We start from the raw sequence: 20,361 nt of genomic DNA on the forward strand, positions 1-20,361 counted from the left end.
CAAGGTCGTGGGTTCGATTCCTGCTTCGACCGAACACCAAAAAAGTTTTTCAGCGGTGGATTATCCCACAGTAATGCTGGTGACATTTCTGAGGGTTTAAAAGCTTCTCTAAGTGGTTTCACTGCAAGGTGAAACGCCGTTCGGACTCGGCTATAAAAAGGAGGTCCCTTGTCATTGAGCTTAACATGGAATCGGGCAGCACTCAGTGATAAGAGAGAAGTTCACCAATGTGATATCACAATGGACTGAATAGTCTGAGCCTGATATATCGGGCTACCACCTAACCTAACCTAACCTAGTCGAAGACTTACGTTTCATCCTAACAAATTCATAAAAAGACCTCGGGCTACAATGAATATCACCTCTAACCTTATCAATGTAACGAACATAACACGCCCTTGATTCCATATTATAATCGACCTAGCGACAGAGTACCGCGCATAATCAAAATCAGATCCCGTTCTCTTGTAACGTCTAAAACATCTATTCCTATCATTCCTGAGTCTCGTCAACACAGGAGAATACCATGACCGATTCCTAGGGAAATCCACCCTTCGCCTAGGTACAGTCCGTGACATAAAACCGTCCAAAACCTTGTAGAAATTATCAACAGCCATATCGATATCAGGCAACCGATCACATCTACAAACAGATCTCCAGTTAACACCCGAAAGAAGCGAATTCAACAAATCGAGATTCGTCTTCTTAAAACAGTGAAAATACCTCATCCCGAGCAGCAACCATTTGAGACTCATGAGCAACATCCAAGAGGCAAAGAGAGAAAGCAGGGTGATACCTATCCTCAGGATAAGAAACAGGATCACATCTGGACAAATCTAAATTATAAAGATCGCCTACAAAAACCAAATCAAGAATCTTCCAAAAGAAATTCATAACTCCATTTATCTGACCCAAACCAGCATCAAGAAAATGATTCAAAAAAGTCGTCACCCATTCCGATCCACTAGAAGTAGTCAGTGGAGTCAACGCCTCCGTATCAGGCAAGTCGAGCCAAGACACCATAGGCAAATTAAAATCGCCCAAAACCACGATCCTGTCCGAATCATTCATTCCAGACATAATACTATTTATCGCCACAAAATGACGTTCATAGATAGAATACTCAGAAGCCGGAGGAATATATGAGCATGTAACGAATAGAACTTAATCCAACCGTCGAACGGAACGGACGTGTTTTTTAATAGCGGATAAAATCATCGTAATAAGTACCTACTACGAATTTCAAGTGTGGTGGGATATTAGGCCACCATGCAGAGAAATTCAAAGACATCCACTGGGTTGCTAACTTCAGGGCCCAGTGGACGAGTATCGACTGGAGTTATAGATTTGGGCAATGACCAAGAGTTAGGCCCAATTAGTCGACCTGTAGACGGGTCGACAGGTGGCGACAATTTGACAAGTCGGACCTTTTCCAAGGTAACGGCATCAAAAGGAGGTAATCCCTCACGAAAGAGATTCAAAGAACGCAGAAATGCTTTGTTTATCCTAAAGAAATTAGGATCAGTCGACCCAAGCACGTTGTCGGCTAAACAAAGCGATTCCTTAAAATGGGCTCAAGGAATTCTTGAGGCTGGAAAAAGGGAACGATCACCGGATGAGCTGCCATCCTCCAAAAGGGATCAACGATCGTTTGCCTCAGTTGCTAAAGACAGCCTTGTGATGGCTATCATTAATAAAGGAGCATTGGACGGTATGGTTCCAAAGCAAAAATGGGGGGAAATTGAGAATGCTTTGTCTGGCGTCTACTCACAGGTGCTGGAAAAGTTTCCCGGCCCAGATCCTCGACACCAAGAGGCTGGTTGGTATCAAGGACGATTTAAGCTAGTCGCATTTGAGGACCAGAGGTCTATAGAATGTTTTAAAGCTGCTCTGATACTAATTGGTGAAGTTTGGGAAGGAGCTGCTCTAGAGTTAGTCGAGAAGAAAGACATACCGGCTAGACCAAGAGCACATGCGTGGATACCTGCAAACCCTCCTGACCCTGAATCTATTTTAAATAGACTGAAACAATGCAATCCAGATCTTCCAACAGCTGATTGGAAGGTTGGCCGTTTGGATGAAGTGGATGGGCCAAGACGGCATGCAGTGTTTATATTGAACACTCAGTCTTTGCCACATCTAGCAAAGTCCCAGGGCCGTGTATGTTATGGCTTTCATTATATCCAAATGAAGGTGTATAAAAACGATCAGCTAAAGGATTCAGAAATGGACAAGCCTCTGTCTGAATCAGAAGTAAGCGGATCCTCTTGCGAAGTCGAGGGGGATACCAAGACATTTGAAGACATGGATAGATACCGTATGCGTGAGGAGGCTTCTACTGCCTCAGAACTCACCAAAGTTGAAATATGGTTATTGCGAGAGTCACCGATATCTCTGAAGAGGACATTCTTGATGACTCGATTGAAGCGGTTGATGTGACGGTTGTTGAAAATCTCGATGGTCCTACGGATCCTCCAGATAAATCTTCATCATTGTAAGGCTGCATGTGCTGCCTTAAAAGTTCTCCTGATGAAAGGGGACATAGATATAGTTCTTATTCAAGAACCATATGTTTATAAAAACAAAATATGTGAATTAAGTACTCCGGGGTTCAAACTATTGCAGTATAGTGGTAATGATGTAAAGCGAGCATGTCTAATTGCTAAAAACGAGCTCAACTTGTTTCTGCTTCCTTCAATGTGCAATACAGACACTGTCGTTGCCAGTTTAGAAATAGCCAAATGCAAATATTGGGTATCTTCGGTCTACATGGGACATGACAGGGAGATGCCTCCATATGCCGTTAAGACCTTAGTGGAGGAGTCACGGAAAACAAAGACGAAACTCATTATGGGATGCGATGCGAATGCACATCATAGTATATGGGGAAGTAGTGATACTAATGCAAGGGGAGAGTCGCTAATAGAGTTTATTTTGCGTACTAATCTGGTAGTTTGCAACAAGGGAGATGTCCCAACCTTTGTCACTAAAAACAGGCAAGAGGTTTTGGACATCACCTTGGCCTCGCAAGAACTGAATGAAATGATATCTGAGTGGCAGGTTTTAAGTGAACACAGCTTCTCAGATCATCGCTACATCAGTTTCAAATTTGATGTTCATATCACCAAGATCATATTTCCGCCAAATGTTAGGAAAGCTGACTGGAATAGGTATAGGGAATCGTTCAATATGATGATACCGGAAATAACAGAGACAAATATGAGAAATGTGCAAGATATCGAATACGCAGTGGAGCGGATTACTAAGGCCTTCAACATCTCACTGAAAGCTGCATGCCCTAGAGGAAAGCCAAGGGGGAAACATCGACCACCATGGTGGTCTACGGAATTAAGTAATATGAGGAAATCCTGCAGGAAGCTCTTTAACAAGGCAAAGTCCACCAGAGCTTCTGAGGACTGGGACGCTTACAAGAAGATTCTGAGAGGATACAAGCGAGAACTGAGAAAGGATCAGCATAACTCTTGGAATGATTACTGCAGCAGTATTGAGAATACGTCCGAGGCTTCCAGACTACGGAAGGTTCTAGCATCCACCAACTCCGCTCCAGGTTTCATTAAAACATCGGAGGGCAATTGGACAACGTCCAGTGAGGAGACGCTGGAGGTACTATTGGACACACATTTTCCTGGAAATCAGACGGTTGAACCATGTACTGGCGGTGCCACAGTTGTTCAGCGGTCGTTTCCTGTCGAGGAAATTGTATCGGAAACTAGAATAAGATGGGCGCTAAATAGCTTTGGACCATTCAAATCCCCTGGACCTGATGGAATTACTCCGGCGGAGTTACAAGCTGTAACTGACAAAATTATCCCCTGGTTGTCGGTGATATATAAAGGATGTATCAACTTATCATATATCCCAGGAAAGTGGAGGGAAACAAAAGTCGTCTTCATACCTAAAGCGGGAAAAGCCTCTCACTCGAGGGCGAAGGATTTCCGACCAATCAGCTTATCCTCATTCCTACTTAAGACTCTGGAGAGGATGATAGATATTTATCTTAGAACTAGCATCGATTCAAGTTTGTTCTCGAAACGACAGCATGCATACTCGAAGGGCAGGTCTACTGAGACCGCACTACATGAACTAGTCAGCTTTATTGAAAGCTCACTATCTGTCAAAGAATACACAATCGTGGCGTTTCTAGACATCGAAGGGCGTTCAATAATGTCCATCCGAGCTCGATATTAAATGGACTGACAACTCTGAATGTTGATCCATGTATACTCAGGCTGTTAGACGAACTGCTAATGAAGAGACGTATTTCAGCCACACTAGGACAAGCAAACATACAAAAGTATGTGAACAGAGGCACTCCCCAAGGAGGAGTTCTATCACCTCCTCTTTGGAATGTTGCTATAAATAGCCTTCTGGTTACTCTAGAAAAAGAAAGGATAAAAGTGGTGGCATACGCAGATGATGTAGCTCTGGCAGTCAGGGGAAAATTCCCATCCACAATCAGAGATATTATTCAGAGGGCCCTCCGGATGACTGAAAAATGGGCGAAAGACAATGGTCTTGGGGTAAATCCCGCAAAGACAGAATTAGTCATGTACTGCAAAGATCGCAAAACTCCCACGGTTAGGCCTATTTCCTTAGGGGGTATTGAAATTCCCTTTGGTGATTGTGCAAAATACCTTGGCGTTATTTTGGACAGGAAGCTGAACTTTAAGCTTAATATTGAAGAAAGGGCGAGGAAGGCAACTGTAGCTTTGTACTCGTGCAAAAAGGCAATAGGAAAAAAGTGGGGACTAAAACCAAAAATTGTGCATTGGCTATACACGGCAGTGGTTAGACCTATAATGCTATATGGTGTTGTAGTCTGGTGGCCGGCACTTCAGAAACCGACTGGTTTAGATAAAGTTCAGCGTATGGCGTGTTTGTGTATTTCAGGCGCATTCAGCAAGACAGGAACAAATTCCCTTAATGTCATGCTGCATCTATTGCCTTTAGACATTTTGGCCAAACAGTCAGCTGCAACAACGGCTGTGCGGTTGCGCGAACTATCGCTGTGGTCGGAAAAAGGTTACGGTCACAGTTCTGTCCTCAAAACAATGTCAGATGTGCCTAACGTAGTGGATTACACTTTGGCGAGTCCACTTTTCGACAAAAAGTTTGAGACTCTAATCCCCAACAGTGAGGCGTGGTGCACACAGACCCCGGGGAATAAAGAATATATAGATTTCTACACTGATGGCTCCAAATTGGATGGACAAGTGGGTTTTGGAGTATATTCTAATGATTTGGAACTTCAAATAGCGAAAAGATTACCTAATCACTGTAGTGTTTTTCAGGCTGAAATATTAGCAATAAGAGAGGTAGCGAATTGGCTGAGAAGTAATGTTCCAAAAAATGTGGGCATTAATATATACTCAGACAGTCAACCTGCAATAAAATCCTTGGACTCTGTGTTCCTCAACTCGAAAACGGCCATCGATTGCCGCAAATCTCTCAATGAGATGGCTGAGCAGTACAATATTCACCTAATATGGGTGCCTGGCCATAGGAACATACCGGGGAACTGCGAAGCCGATGAGTTGGCAAGGCTAGGGACTACCTTACATATTCCAGGGGAACTAGAATTTGTTGGTATGCCCCTAGCTACCTGCAAGCTCATGCTGCGTGAGAAGGCTGTTATGATGGCAAATGTTCGATGGGAGAATTGCAAGGGTTGTAACGACACCAAGCAAATATGGCCCCATTTCAACTTAAACCGCAGACTAGATATGCTAATGTTCTCGAGACGTCAGATATCACTCCTGATATCTGCTATAACGGGTCGCTGCCTGATAGGAGATTTTGCAAAAACTATTGGCGCGAAGTATAATGACTATTGTATGAGCTGTCATGATGCGGAGGAAAAAGAATCAATTAAACACCTCTTGTGTGAGTGTCCTGCATTTTGTGTAAAGCGCAAGCAACTTTTAGGAGCATATAGCTTCAGATTACTGGCGGATCTGGAAAACGTTAACTTAAGCAGTCTGCTAATGTTTTTGGAACAATCTGGTTGGTTCAACAAAGAAAAATAATCAAGAAGGTTCAGCGGTTAAAACTAGAAGTGCCCATATGTAATAGGTACTTTTAGTTAATGTGGTATCACAATGGACTGAATAGTCTAAGTGAGCCTGAATCTTAATCGGGCTGCCACTTTAACCTAACCTAACCATGTAACGAATAACCTAAATTCCAGAACATCTACCCTTACCGCAAGGAATTCAATACCATCAACACCATCCAGAACAATTCGCTCAGATGGGAAGGTGTCAAGGACACCAATTTGTACCCCACCACCAATCCTACCCATACGATCCTTCCTGAACACCAAGTAACGACCACAAAGAATCTCAGAATCATATACCGATGGCCTGAGCCAAGTCACAGTCATAACCAAAACCGCAAACTCAAAATCAAAACGATCAGCATACAGCCTCGATAATTTCGTATTCAACCCTCTGACATTCTGATAAACAATAGAAAAAGAGCCACTCAGTTTTTTTGAGATGGCGGAGGCCTGCTAGGTAATCTAGCTAAGTTATCAGACCGATCAACAAACGGGAGCCACCGTGGTGCAATGGTTAGCATGCCCGCCTTGCATACACAAGGTCGTGGGTTCGATTCCTGCTACGACCGAACACCAAAAAGTTTTTCAGCGGTGGATTATCCCACCTCAGTAATGCTGGTGACATTTCTGAGGGTTTCAAAGCTTCTCTAAGTGGTTTCACTAGAATGTGGAACGCCGTTCGGACTCGGCTATAAAAAGGAGGTCCCTTGTCATTGAGTTTAACATGGAATCGGGCAGCACTCAGTGATAAGAGAGAAGTTCACCACTGTGGTATCACAATGGACTGAATAGTCTAAGTGAGCCTGATACATCGGGCTGCCAAATAACCTAACCTAACCTAACCTAACAAACTCCTTAATGAATGCCCTAGGAGGCCAAAAATCACGATTACACAGCGTATCGAAGACATCAGCATCGACAAGAATTTTAAATGAAGATCTATTCTCAGAGAACTGAGACTTCAACCTAATAGTCCTAAAACCCGATATACTATCGACCCTAGACCTAATATAACAATCAATGTCCTCAGCCGTCGTCTTGATGATACTTTGCAAATTCTGGAAATAGAAAAAAATATAAATGGAAAATACATATTTTTATTATTTTCGGATATTTTTCATATTTTTAAATCCTAAGGGTGGGTATTAAGTTCGAGTTTAGCCGCTAAAAACGTCATTTTTTCACGATTACTTTTCTTTAATAATCCATTTTAAGGAATACAAACTTTGTGAAAATTTGTTTTGGGCTTTTCCCCATCAAGTTATAATAAAATTTGCAACAAATATGTATAATTGCATGCAGTTTTCTTACTGATTTAGTTTTCACTTTAGCGATTTTAGCGGCGAAACTCGAACTTAATACTCACCTTAAAGAAAGAACTTTTTTACCATTACATAATTCAGCTCATTAGTTTATATATCAGATATACTGCTCTCTATTTGGGTTCAAACTGAAAAAGGCAGGTAAAACAAAAATGCAATTTAATGCCAACGCCACTTCGCAACTTCAAGGTGAATCTTCCAACCGGTCTTGGTTTTAAGAAAACTAGGAGTGAAAAAAATTATAATTTTAAAAGATCAATACGGTACCCACTTTTTTATTGCAAACATATTCTTATATATTTGCTAAAATGATGGAGTTGATGGGAATGATTGGTCAATTTCACGCAATAAAATTGGTCACTAAAAGAAATGAATAAAAAATATATTAGTTTAGTCCGTTTAATGTAAACAGGCTTCAATGGAAAACGGTATTCACATTTCACAATTTCTTACCTTCAATAAACATAGATTGTTTTCCATTTTTACAATACCACAAAACACAAACTCAGGTAAATTGAAATGCGTTCTCTCATATATTTTTTCAAACCTTTACCACGTGGCCATTTGTTGTTGCACACTTTATTTATTTCAACCCTTTGCTATGATTTGTTGTTGCGTTCAAAATATTTATGCACACATTTTGAATGCAGCAGACAGAATGTCGCCAATCATGTTTTTCAATTTACGCGAAAAACAAAAACCCAACCGTTCGTTACGAGTTACTTCCACAGACTTATCTCTCCATTATACATTGTTGAATAAATACCCATTCTCTTGTTCTCTTTTCGCCCTTTCCATTGCTCAAAATTATTCAATTTCAATCACAAAGGTGATTGGATCAATCACATGTGTAATTGGAAACGGAAAAAATTTCAATCACGTTTGTAATTGAAAATTATTTCCGAATTGATTAACAAATTGATTGAATCAATTAATATTTTAATTGGAAACGTAACAAATATCAATCATTTTTTTAATTGGTTTTTATTCGGATTTGATTAAATAATTAATTGAATCAATTAACATATTAATTGTATCCGTTTCCAAATTCAATTAAGTGTTTAATTGAAAAAAAAATGGTGATAATTTTTTGTGTGTACAAATTTCACGCACGTTTATTCGTCATACACTTTGGCTACAATTTCTGTTGTTGTTTCTGTTTTTGGACGTCCACTACGTGGTTCATCTTCAATGCTTGTACGACCACGCTTAAATTCAGCAACCCAATTTTTTACTGTTGCATATGAAGGAGCACTTTCACCTAACACATTCACCATATCATTATGAATTTCTTGTCCCGATAAACCTTTTTTATGTAAATATTTAATGACTGCACGCATTTCTAATTTTTCCATTGTAACAAAATTGCCAGATCGAAAATCGATCGAAAATTTAACATGTGTTCATAACAGAGATAGAAGTTTCCAAAACACTTAACTTTTTTCTGTTTATACCGCGCTTTTTGTGCTAGGCTAAGAAGTTTCTGCCTCGTAATACTTACTTAGTACAGTAATTCCGTAATGGACGGAGACATTCTAAGCAACAATGTACATACTCAATGTTTTTATAAAATTCTTTTCGCTGCAAAACGACCGATAAAAAACACAACCGATAAAAAAATTTTCGCTGCAAAAAAGTAAAAAAAATGATGGTAGGACATGTTTGCGGCATTTGACAACCATTTAAATGCTTATTGCCAGCATACATTTTTCTCGGCTAGAAAATTCTTTTCAAGAAGACAAAATACATGATTTTCGCGACAATTACATGCTCTAGATAAGCATTAAATGAATGCGGCAACCATGTCAATCATGTTCTTTCTGTGCATGCATGAATAGCTAACAATTGAGAGATTGAAGATAAGCTCAGATACACATGCAACACTAGAACAGCTGCGTGCACTAAAAAAACATGGCCAGTTCCAAAGATTTTTTCTTTACACTAATGATTTTGGTATTGATTCATTCCAATCACAAGAAGCGGAGAATTGAAGTAAGGACAAATTTAGGACACAACTATACAAATATTATTATTCAACCGTCGAACTGAACGGACGTGTTTTCTAATTGCGGGCTATTTCATCGTAATAAGTACTTATTACGAATTTCACGTGTGGTGGAAATAATAAACCACCATGCAGCGAAATTTAAAGTCATCCACAGGGTTGCTAACTTCAGGGCCCAGTGGACGGGTAACGACTGAAGTTATAAATTTGGGCAGCGACCAAGAGTCAGGCCCAATTAGTCGACCTGTAGACGGGTCGACTGGCGGTGACACTTTGGCAAGACGAACCTTTTCTAAGGTGACGACATCAAAAGGAGGCAATCCCTCTCGGAAGAGATTCAAGGAACGAAGAAATGCTTTGTTTATCCTAAAGAAATTAGGATCAGTCGACTCAAGCACGTTGTCGGCTAAGCAAAGCGATTCCTTAAAATGGGCTCAAGGAATTCTTGAAGCTGGAAAAGGGAACGATCACCGGATGAGCTGGCATCCTCTAAACGGGATCAAAGATCGTTTGCAAAAGACAGCCTTGTGATGGCTATTATTAATAAAGGAGCATTGGACGGTATGATTCCAAGGCAAAAATGGGGGAAATTGAGAACGCGATGTCTGGTGTCTACTCAGAGGTGCGAAAAAAGTTTCCCGGACCAAGTCCTCGACTTCAAGATGCTGGATGGTATCAAGGACGATATAAGTTAATAGCTTTTGCGGACCAGAGGTCTATGGATTGCTTTAAAGCTGCATTGATGCTAATTGGTGAAGTTTGGGAAGGAGCCGCTTTGGAGTTAGTCGATAAAAAAGGCATACCGGCTAAACCTAGAGCACATGCATGGATACCAGCAAACCCTCCTGATCCTGAGTCAATACTAGAGAGACTAAAAGAATGTAACCCAGATCTTCCAACCGCCGATTGGAAGGTTGGTCGTTTGGATGAGGTGGATGGACCAAGACGACATGCGGTGTTTATATTAAACATAGAGTCGCTGCCGGACGTGTAAGTTATGGCTTTCATGATATCCATATGAAGGTATACAAAAGCGATCAGCCAAAGGATTCCGAAACGGACAAGCCTCCGGTAGAGTCAGCAGTGAAAAAATCTCCTAGCGAAGCCGAAGGTGACATAAAACCTGCAGACTATGGCGAAAATCATATGCGGGAAGTTTCTACAGGCTGAAACCTCACCAAAGCTGAACCGCGGATTGTTGCGAGAGTCACCGAGATCTGTGAAGAGGAAGCCCTTGATGACTCAATTGAAGCGGCTGATGTGACGGTGGTTGAAAATTTGGATGGTTCTACGGTTCCTCCAGATAAATCTTCACCATTGTAAGGCCGCTTGTGCTGCCTTAAAAGTTCTCCTGATGAAAGGAGACATAGATATAGTTCTTATTCAAGAACCATACATATATAAGAACAAGATCTGTGAATTAAGCACTCCGGGTTTCAAACATTTGCATAATACCGGTAACGATATAAATCGAGCATGTATAATTGCTAAAAACGAACTAAACTTGTTTCTGCTTCCTTCATTGAGCAATGCAGACACTGTCGTAGCCAGTCTAGATATATCCAAATGCAAATATTGGGTATCTTCGGTCTACATGGGACATGATAGGGAGATGCCACCCTGTGCCGTTAAGACCTTAGTTGAGGAGTCACTAAAAACAAAGACAAAACTCATTATGGGATGCGATGCAAATGCACATCATAGTATTTGGGGAAGTAGTGATACTAATGCAAGGGGAGAGTCGCTAATAGAGTTTATTTTGCGTAATAACCTGGTAGTTCGCAATAAGGGAGATGCACCAACCTTCGTCACCAGGAACAGACAAGAGGTTGTGGACGTCACGTTGACCTCTCCGGAACTGAATGATAAGATAACTGAGTGGCAAGTTTTGAGGGAACATAGCTTCTCAGATCACCGCTACATCAGTTTCAGATTGGCTGTTCGTACTTCAAAGACCATATTTCCGCCAAATGTAAGGAAAGCTGATTGAAATAGGTATAGGGAATCGTTCAATTTGATGATACCGGAAATGCCAGAGACAAATATGAGCACTGTGCAAAATATCGAACACGCAGTGGAGCGGATTACTAAGGCCTTCAACATGTCACTGAAAGCTGCTTGCCCTAGAGGAAAGCCAAGGGGAAAAATCGGCCGCCATGGTGGACTACGGAGTTAAGTAATATGAGGAAATCCTGCAGGAAGCTCTTTAACAAAGCAAAGTCCACAAGAGCTCCGGAGGATTGGGACATTTACAAGATTAATCTGAGAGCATATAAACGAGAACTGAGAACCCCTGGGATGATTACTGTAGCAGTATTGAGAATACGTCAGAGGCATCCAGAATACGGAAGGTGCTAGCATCCACTAACACCGCTCCAGGTTTCATTAAAACATCGGAGGGAAATTGGACAACGTCCAGCGAGGAGACGTTGGAGGTACTTTTGGACACACACTTCCCTGGAAATCAGACGGTTGAACCATGTTCTGGCGGAGTAACAGAGGCTCAGCGGTCATTTCCTATCGAGGAAATTGTATCGGAATCTAGAATAAAATGGGCTTTAAATAGCTTTGGACCATTCAAATCCCCCGGACCTGATGGAATTACTCCGGCGGAATTACAAGCAGTGGCTGAAAGAATTATCCCCTGGTTGACGGTGATATATAAACGATGTGTAAACTTAGCATATATTCCAGAAAAGTGGAGGGAAACAAAAGTCGTCTTCATACCTAAGGCAGGAAAAGCCTCTCACTCGAGTTCGAAGGATTTCCAACCAATCAGCTTATCCTCATTCCTACTTAAGACTCTGGAGAGGATGATAGACATGTATCTTAGAACTAGCGTGGATTCAAGTTTGCTCTCGAAATGACAGCATGCATACTCGAAGGGCAGGTCTACTAAGACCGCATTACATGAACTAGTCAGCTCACTATCTGTCAAAGAATACACAATCGTGGCGTTTCTAGACATCGAAGGGGCGTTCAATAATGTCCATCCGAGCTCTATATTAAATGGACTGACAACCCTGAATGTTGATCCAGGTATACTTAGGCTGTTAGACGAACTTCTTATAAAGAGACGAATTTCAGCCACACTAGGGCAAGCAAACATACAAAGTTATGTGAACAGAGGCACTCCCCAAGGAGGAGTTCTATCACCTCTTCTTTGGAATGTTGCTATAACCAACCTTCTGGTTTACCTAGGAAAAGAAAGGATAAAAGTGGTGGCATACGCAGATGATGTGGCGCTAGCAGTCAGGGGAAAATTCCCATCCACAATCAGAGATATTATACAGAGAGCTCTCCGGATGACTGAGAATGGGCGAAAGATAATGGTCTTGGTGTAAATCCAGAAAAGACAGAACTAGTCATGTACGGCAAAGGTCGCAAAACTCCCACGGTTAGGCCCATTTCCTTAGGGGGTACTGAAATTCCCTTTGGTGAGTGTGCAAAATACCGTGGCGTTATTTTGGACAGGAAGCTGAATTTTAGGCTTAATATTGAAGAGAGGGCGAGAAAAGCCACGGTAGCTTTGTACTCGTGCAAAACGGCAATAGGGAAAAAGTGGGGACTAAAACCAAAAATTGTGCATTGGCTATACACGGCAGTAGTTAGACCTATAATGCTATATGGTGTTGTAGTATGGTGGCCGGCACTTCAGAAACCGACTTGTTTAGATAAAGTTCAGCGTATGGCGAGCTTATGTATCTCAGGCGCATTTAGTTAGACAGGAACAGACTCCCTTAATGTCATGCTACATCTATTGCCTTTACACATTTTGGCCAAAAAGTCAGCTGCAACAACGGCTGTGCGGTTGCGCGAGCTATCGATGTGGTCGGAAAAAATGTACGGTCATAGTTCGGTCCTCAAAGTAATGCCAGATGTGCCTAACGTAGTGGATTACACCCTGGCAAAACCACTTTTCGACAAAAAGTTTGAAACTCTAATTCCCAACAGTGAGGCGTGGTGTACACAGACTCCGGGGAATAAAAGATATATAGATTTCTACACTGATGGCTCCAAATTGGATGGACAAGTGGGTTTCGGAGTATATTCTAAAGATCTGGAAATTCGAATATCTAAAAGATTACCTAATCACTGTAGTGTTTTTCAGGCTTAAATAAGAGTGGTGGTGAATTGGCTGAGAAGTAATGTTCCAACAAATATTGGCATTAATATATACTCGGACAGTCAACCTGCAATAAAATCCTTGGACTCTGTGTTCCTTAACTCGAAAACGGCCATAGACTGCCGCAAATATCTCAAGGAGATGGCTGAGCAGTACAATATTCACCTAATATGGGTGCCTGGCCATAGGAACATACCGGGAAACTGCGAAGCAGATGTGTTAGCAAGGCAAGGAACTACCTTAAATATTCCAGGGGAACTAGAATCTGTTGGTATGCCTCTGGCCACCTGCAATCTCTTACTGCGTGAGAAGACTTTTATGATGGCCAATATTCGATGGGAGAATTGCAAGGGTTGTAACGACGCCAATCAAATATGGCCCAATTTAAACTTAAACCGCACACTAGATATGCTAGTGTTCTCAAGGCGTCAGATAGCACTCCTGATATCTGCTATAACGGGTCGCTGCCTGATAGGCGAATTTGCAAAAACTATAGGTGCGAAGTATAAAGACTATTGTATAAGCTGTCATGATGTGGATGAAAAGGAATCAATTAAACACCTCTTGTGTGAGTGTCCTGCTTTTTATGTAAGGCGTAAGCGAATTTTAGGAGCCTAAAGCTTTAGATTACTGGCTGACCTGGAAAACGTTAACTTAAGCAGTTTGTTAATGTTTTTGGAGCAATCTGGTTGGTTCCACAAAAGTATATAATAGAGAAGGTGCAGTGGTTAAGACTAGAAGTGCCCATATGTAATAGGTACTTTTAGTTAAATGTGGTATCACAATGGACTGAATAGTCTAAGTGAGCCTGAAATTTAATCGGGCTGCCACTTTAACCTAACCTAACCTAGGACACAACTCTCTTGTAAATTTAAGTTATGCGCACTTGATTCTGGAAAACAAAGTTTAATTTATTCGTTTTTCACATGTTTTTAATAGTTTCCTTTAAAATCATATTTACGGCAACTTTTCCACATTCGGACTGGACTACAAGTAGAAAATATGCTTTGTTTCAAGTAAAAAATTCTTCAAAATAAAGTGTTGGAAAATAACTCATATTTTTAAACGATTTATTCCTTTGTAGTCTAGATGCAAAAAGTGTACAAATTTAAAGATGAGTTCATAAATTTTGAAGAATTTTTCAGATTTATTAAAGCCAAGTTTATCTTAATCAAACAAAATTTTCATTTTCATTTTAGGATACCCATTTTTAAGTCGAATCACTTAACTATAAACAAACAAAAACAAAATGACTTCATTGAAAAGTTTATCCACGTTTGGACAAGAAACAAAACTTTATATCAGAGAAATGCTAAGCAATATTCGGAGTCGTATTTTAAGAACAATCTTTAGCCTCACGACACTATTTCTCCGTGAGAGTAATGCACCGTGCAGACTATGAGTTTATCCGGATGGAATGTCTGTGTTTGTAAAGAATCTTACAGTGTGGTCGAACGCTAAGAATTGTCTGATGTAAGTAAAATATCGATAAATGTGTTATCGGTTCCACTAATTATCGGTAGTATCGCCCCATCATTTTTTCCACTTCCGATGCAGGTTTTTTGGACAAGCCCACAACATTTTCTTTTAAAGCGCATCCCGGAATCCCCTATCGATTTTTTTCACTTCAAATGCAGTCATTTTGGACAAGTATTAGAAAGTACGCAATTAGAATACTTTAAGAGAAAATTTAAGTTTTGAACAATTAAATTTTACCTATTTTTTTTTTAAAGTAAAAAAAAAATAAATTAAAATAAATTTCATCCCCATTGGGATTTAAACCTGTGCCGTTTGACTTTTTCACTTCCATGGAAGTTCTTTTGAGAAGGTTTTGCAAATTACTAGAACTTTACATTTTTGTTGATTTTTAATGGAAAAGATTTATTCATACAAAAACATAGAAACGATGAATAACATAAAAAATAATATTTGATAAAAAAAATTGCCGCTGGTGAGATTTGAATCAGCGTTCTTTAGTTTCTCATTCATAACGCCGTGGTGCCATATTAGGTTCACATCACAAACATTTGAATGGACGTTTTGATGCTTAGTGTTCCATGACGTTTGTTGTGGTGCCAACCAGAGATAATATGTATCAAACTTTTTTAGGTTTTGCGACTGTCGGAAAGTTGTAAACGTCACATTCACTCAAAAAAAGTGAACCCTATATTTCACTAATGCCGATTTAACTCTCTTTTAGTTCATGGAATTATTACGTTTTAAGAAAGTTTTCATGACTTTAACCCTTTCACTACCGATGTCCACTACGGAGGACATTCGAAAACGACTCCAAACTCTACCTCCCCACTTAGTTTCGATTTGTTTCTCCATGATATTTTAAAGTCGAGGCTCTTATCTAAATAAGCTATAAATATTTCCCATACAACTGGACCCTAAAATGTATTTGCATAACATTTTTTGACAACACCCAGAAAAAAGTGACCGCTTCTTTAAGTTAAAATGAACTCATTGTGAAGAAAGTTGAACTTCGTATAGCGCCAAAGACATTTTTATTTGTTTGAACGATGTGATTTTCGTCGAAAATAGGAATAATGCATTCCATATATTAGTTAACATTTTTCTATATTCATATACCACTATACTACAGAATGAAAAAATTTAACTAATTTGAATTCATATATGGAATGATTTTATTGAAATTTTTTCATTCATTTCGACAAATCTTACACATTTGTGGTAAAAGTTTTACTTCATAATTAGAACTGCTTACCTTCGTTTTTAAATACAATTTTATTTATTTATATAAGCAATTTTATCTTCAATAAAAGACATGTTTTATTAATATATTGAATATATTTATTAAGAATCAACAGCATCGAATCTCTTTGAAATATTAGTTTATTATTCCACTATTTCCAATTTCCGTGTGATATTATCAACTGTAAAACGCACTTTTTCTTCTTCTTGTACTTTTCACTTTTAATAAGTTGCTGCCTAACGATTTTGTCCTCCTTTTACAATTTCAATACCTACAAATAAAGGGTGATTCTTTTGAGGTTAGGATTTTCATGCATTAGTATTTGACAGATCACGTGGGATTTCAGACATGGTGTCAAAGAGAAAGATGCTCAGTATGCTTTGACATTTCATCATGAATAGACTTACTAACGAGCAACGCTTGCAAATCATTGAATTTTATTACCAAAATCAGTGTTCGGTTCGAAATGTGTTTCGCGCTTTACGTCCGATTTATGGTCTACATAATCGACCAAGTGAGCAAACAATTAATGCGATTGTGACCAAGTTTCGCACTCAGTTTACTTTATTGGACATTAAACCAACCACACGAATACGTACAGTGCGTACAGAAGAGAATATTGCGTCTGTTTCTGAGAGTGTTGCTGAAGACCGTGAAATGTCGATTCGTCGCCGTTCGCAGCAATTGGGTTTGTGTTATTCGACCACATGGAAGATTTTACGCAAAGATCTTGGTGTAAAACCGTATAAAATACAGCTCGTGCAAGAACTGAAGCCGAACGATCTGCCACAACGTCGAATTTTCAGTGAATGGGCCCTAGAAAAGTTGGCAGAAAATCCGCTTTTTTATCGACAAATTTTGTTCAGCGATGAGGCTCATTTCTGGTTGAATGGCTACGTAAATAAGCAAAATTGCCGCATTTGGAGTGAAGAGCAACCAGAAGCCGTTCAAGAACTGCCCATGCATCCCGAAAAATGCACTGTTTGGTGTGGTTTGTACGCTGGTGGAATCATTGGACCGTATTTTTTCAAAGATGCTGTTGGACGCAACGTTACGGTGAATGGCGATCGCTATCGTTCGATGCTAACAAACTTTTTGTTGCCAAAAATGGAAGAACTGAACTTGGTTGACATGTGGTTTCAACAAGATGGCGCTACATGCCACACAGCTCGCGATTCTATGGCTATTTTGAGGGAAAACTTCGGAGAACAATTCATCTCAAGAAATGGACCGGTAAGTTGGCCACCAAGATCATGCGATTTGACGCCTTTAGACTATTTTTTGTGGGGCTACGTCAAGTCTAAAGTCTACAGAAATAAGCCAGCAACTATTCCAGCTTTGGAAGACAACATTTCCGAAGAAATTCGGGCTATTCCGGCCGAAATGCTCGAAAAAGTTGCCCAAAATTGGACTTTCCGAATGGACCACCTAAGACGCAGCCGCGGTCAACATTTAAATGAAATTATCTTCAAAAAGTAAATGTCATGGACCAATCTAACGTTTCAAATAAAGAACCGATGAGATTTTGCAAATTTTATGCGTTTTTTTTTAAAAAAAAGTTATCAAGCTCTTAACAAATCACCCTTTATAAAAAATCATAAAACATTTTTGTTGCAAAAGGTTAGCGTCACTGAATATTACCTGATAATTGAAGATTCCAAAATGAAGACAAATGAAAGGGTTGTTATTCTGCTGGTGTTTTCTTTCTTTATACACTATCACGAACATTGATAGATTTATTTAAAAAAACGAAAATTTTTCTCACTAATTTAAAATAACAAATATTTTATTTGTTATTTATTATATTATTTTACCATATTATTTTTTAACAATCTCTCCGTATACCAAAACAACGCGATTCCAACTAAAAAAACAACCGACGCGCAAATATATCGATTACACCCACGCGCAAACACATCGATTACGATGACAGGTATCGATTACAGGTAGACAATAGAAATTTAGGAAAATTTCCTATATTCTAACAAGTGTGTTTCCTTAAGTTTTGAAAGGATTGCATACTTCTTAGTACGAATGAACTAAAATATTTTTCTATGCCAAGTGTTGTTCGTATGTATGAAAAACTTTCTATTATAAAGGAAGTCGCAATTATCATTTTATAAGAAATTTTACTAATTTTGAGGAAACTTGGTTTTAGTTCGGTTTTTGTTTATTTTTACGAATGCTTTGTTATCGGTGAATAAAATTTTCTTTCTCAGTAGTAAATTCTTATACCCAGCGAAGAAAATAGTATGAGTAAAATTCCATGCCTTATTCTAGTTAATGAACTATTCCTAACTGCTTACAGTGTAGGATTTTTTTACTGAAATGAGTAAATTTTATTATTTTTCACAAAAATTTACCTTAATGGAAATAAAATGGATAAACTATATTTATGAAAAAATTTTCCTTTAGTTTCGAAGGCACTTTTTTCTGGGTGAATAAACGAAAAATACACAATTTTAAGACAAATTTTCTACTGTACGTCTCTAGTAAATGGATATTCCTATAAAAACTAGCCTATATTATTTCAGATTCTTTTTTTATGTTTTTCCAACACTTCAACAGATATTACAGGCCAAATAGCGTTTGGTTTCGTATGACCATTTGGTCACAATTCAAGAATTAAATTTTCAGAACAAACACATGTAGCTTAATAAATAATCCAAAATGCAATATTTTTTCTAAAAAATGAAAGTTTTTAACATTAGGTATTGCGTACGTTAGTTAAATTAACTAAAACGGAGGAAAAAATTGTACACAAATGAAGCATTAAGTTTAACTAAATTCGTGTCTCCCACAAAATAGTTCAGAATTTCTTAAAATTTGTAAATTTTACCAATAATGCGCCAATCTTGAACTTCGTATGGTACTAAAGACATTCTTGCAATTTTCAACTCCAATTTTTTCCTTCAAACTAGAAAATTTTCTTTAACAAGTGAAAAAAAAATTAATTATGTCTAATAAATTTTCTTAAATTTGTCGAAAAATATTTATTTATTTTTGAGATATCGGCGTGATGTAAACGCAACCGCACTTTACTGGCATCTCACCAAATCGCTTCAATTTCAAGTATGTTACGTGGTTAGGTGTGTTGATTCCAACAAAGTAAACAGTACCCGGGTTTTGAGAAATAACCTCGTAAAAGTCATTCCAAAGTTTGCTATATCTCAGTCATTTATGTTTCAATTTGAACAAACTTGGTTACTTAAATATCTCCAAAAGTTTATGAGATATAACAACAAATTTTAAATTTTGACCCTAATTTTGTGAAAAATTGTATGTATCTCAAAAGTCCTTCGATTATGACAAGCGTTTTATGTTCGTGAACGGAATTATTTTCGTAAGCGTAGTTTTCCGAAATTCGTTACTCCCGGTAGGTTAGCTTTCAGGTACCACATTTTCTGAACGTCAGGTATAGGCTGTTGGTGAATCATATACAAACACATATCATAAAGTTGCCTCCACTTTGTATAATCTCCATCGAAGTTGGGTATCGCAATTTTCGGTAGCTTAACACTTGAATTAGCCGAAATTTTGTCAGAACACCCTTTCATCTACAAAGCGCTGCTTATTACTTCACGCCCGTTCACCGTTTTAACTTTTAACTCCAAATACTTTTTGACGTCGTACCCTTCTTTCGACGGATTTCCATATTCTCCGTGGATTTGCAAATGAATTTCTTCTATACTGCTCCACAGCTTATTAACGGTCTCTAAGTGCTTGCTAGAGCCGTCTTTCTGTGGTGCCATCTAATAGTATCTCCAGTGACCTCATCAGCGCATCATCTCCTGATGAGGTCAATTATTGAAACCACGGCTCTTTCATATTGACTAGAACCTCGTGAAGACTCCTTTATAGCCGGGACATCTCGGCTGTCTTCATTTGCAACAAACACGCTTCAATTTCATCTACCGCTTTCCTGTACTCCAAACCCATACTCCCATGGGTTCCAAACCCATACTCCCATGGGTGTCTGATGCAACGTGGAAGTGTGATTATGCGCTATGGCTTTTTTCAATTTTTCTATGGCACCTTCCTGCTCTGAAATTAGTTCCGCAAATCCAATGTTGGTCCACAGAAAAAATATCACCAAAATCTAACGAGTCT

General features: G+C 39.1%; 1 protein-coding gene across 3 annotated transcripts in view; it reads left to right on the forward strand.

Annotated features, from left to right (window-relative positions):
* The window catches only part of sigmar (Tumor necrosis factor alpha-induced protein 8-like protein sigmar), a 279,261-nt gene that overhangs the window by 84,469 nt on the left and 174,431 nt on the right, over nucleotides 1–20,361 (forward strand). The window contains exon 2 of one of the 3 annotated variants that reach the window (XM_075309650.1): nucleotides 14,732–15,005. The exons of the other annotated variants lie outside the window; for them this stretch is intronic. The gene's annotated coding sequence lies outside the window, so the exon portion shown is untranslated. The remainder of the gene's footprint in view (nucleotides 1–14,731; nucleotides 15,006–20,361) is intronic. 3 annotated transcript variants of the gene reach the window in all.

The sequence above is a fragment of the Haematobia irritans genome, chromosome 5 (genome assembly GCF_050003625.1).
Source record: "Haematobia irritans isolate KBUSLIRL chromosome 5, ASM5000362v1, whole genome shotgun sequence".
NCBI classification, from domain to species: Eukaryota; Metazoa; Arthropoda; class Insecta; order Diptera; family Muscidae; genus Haematobia; species Haematobia irritans.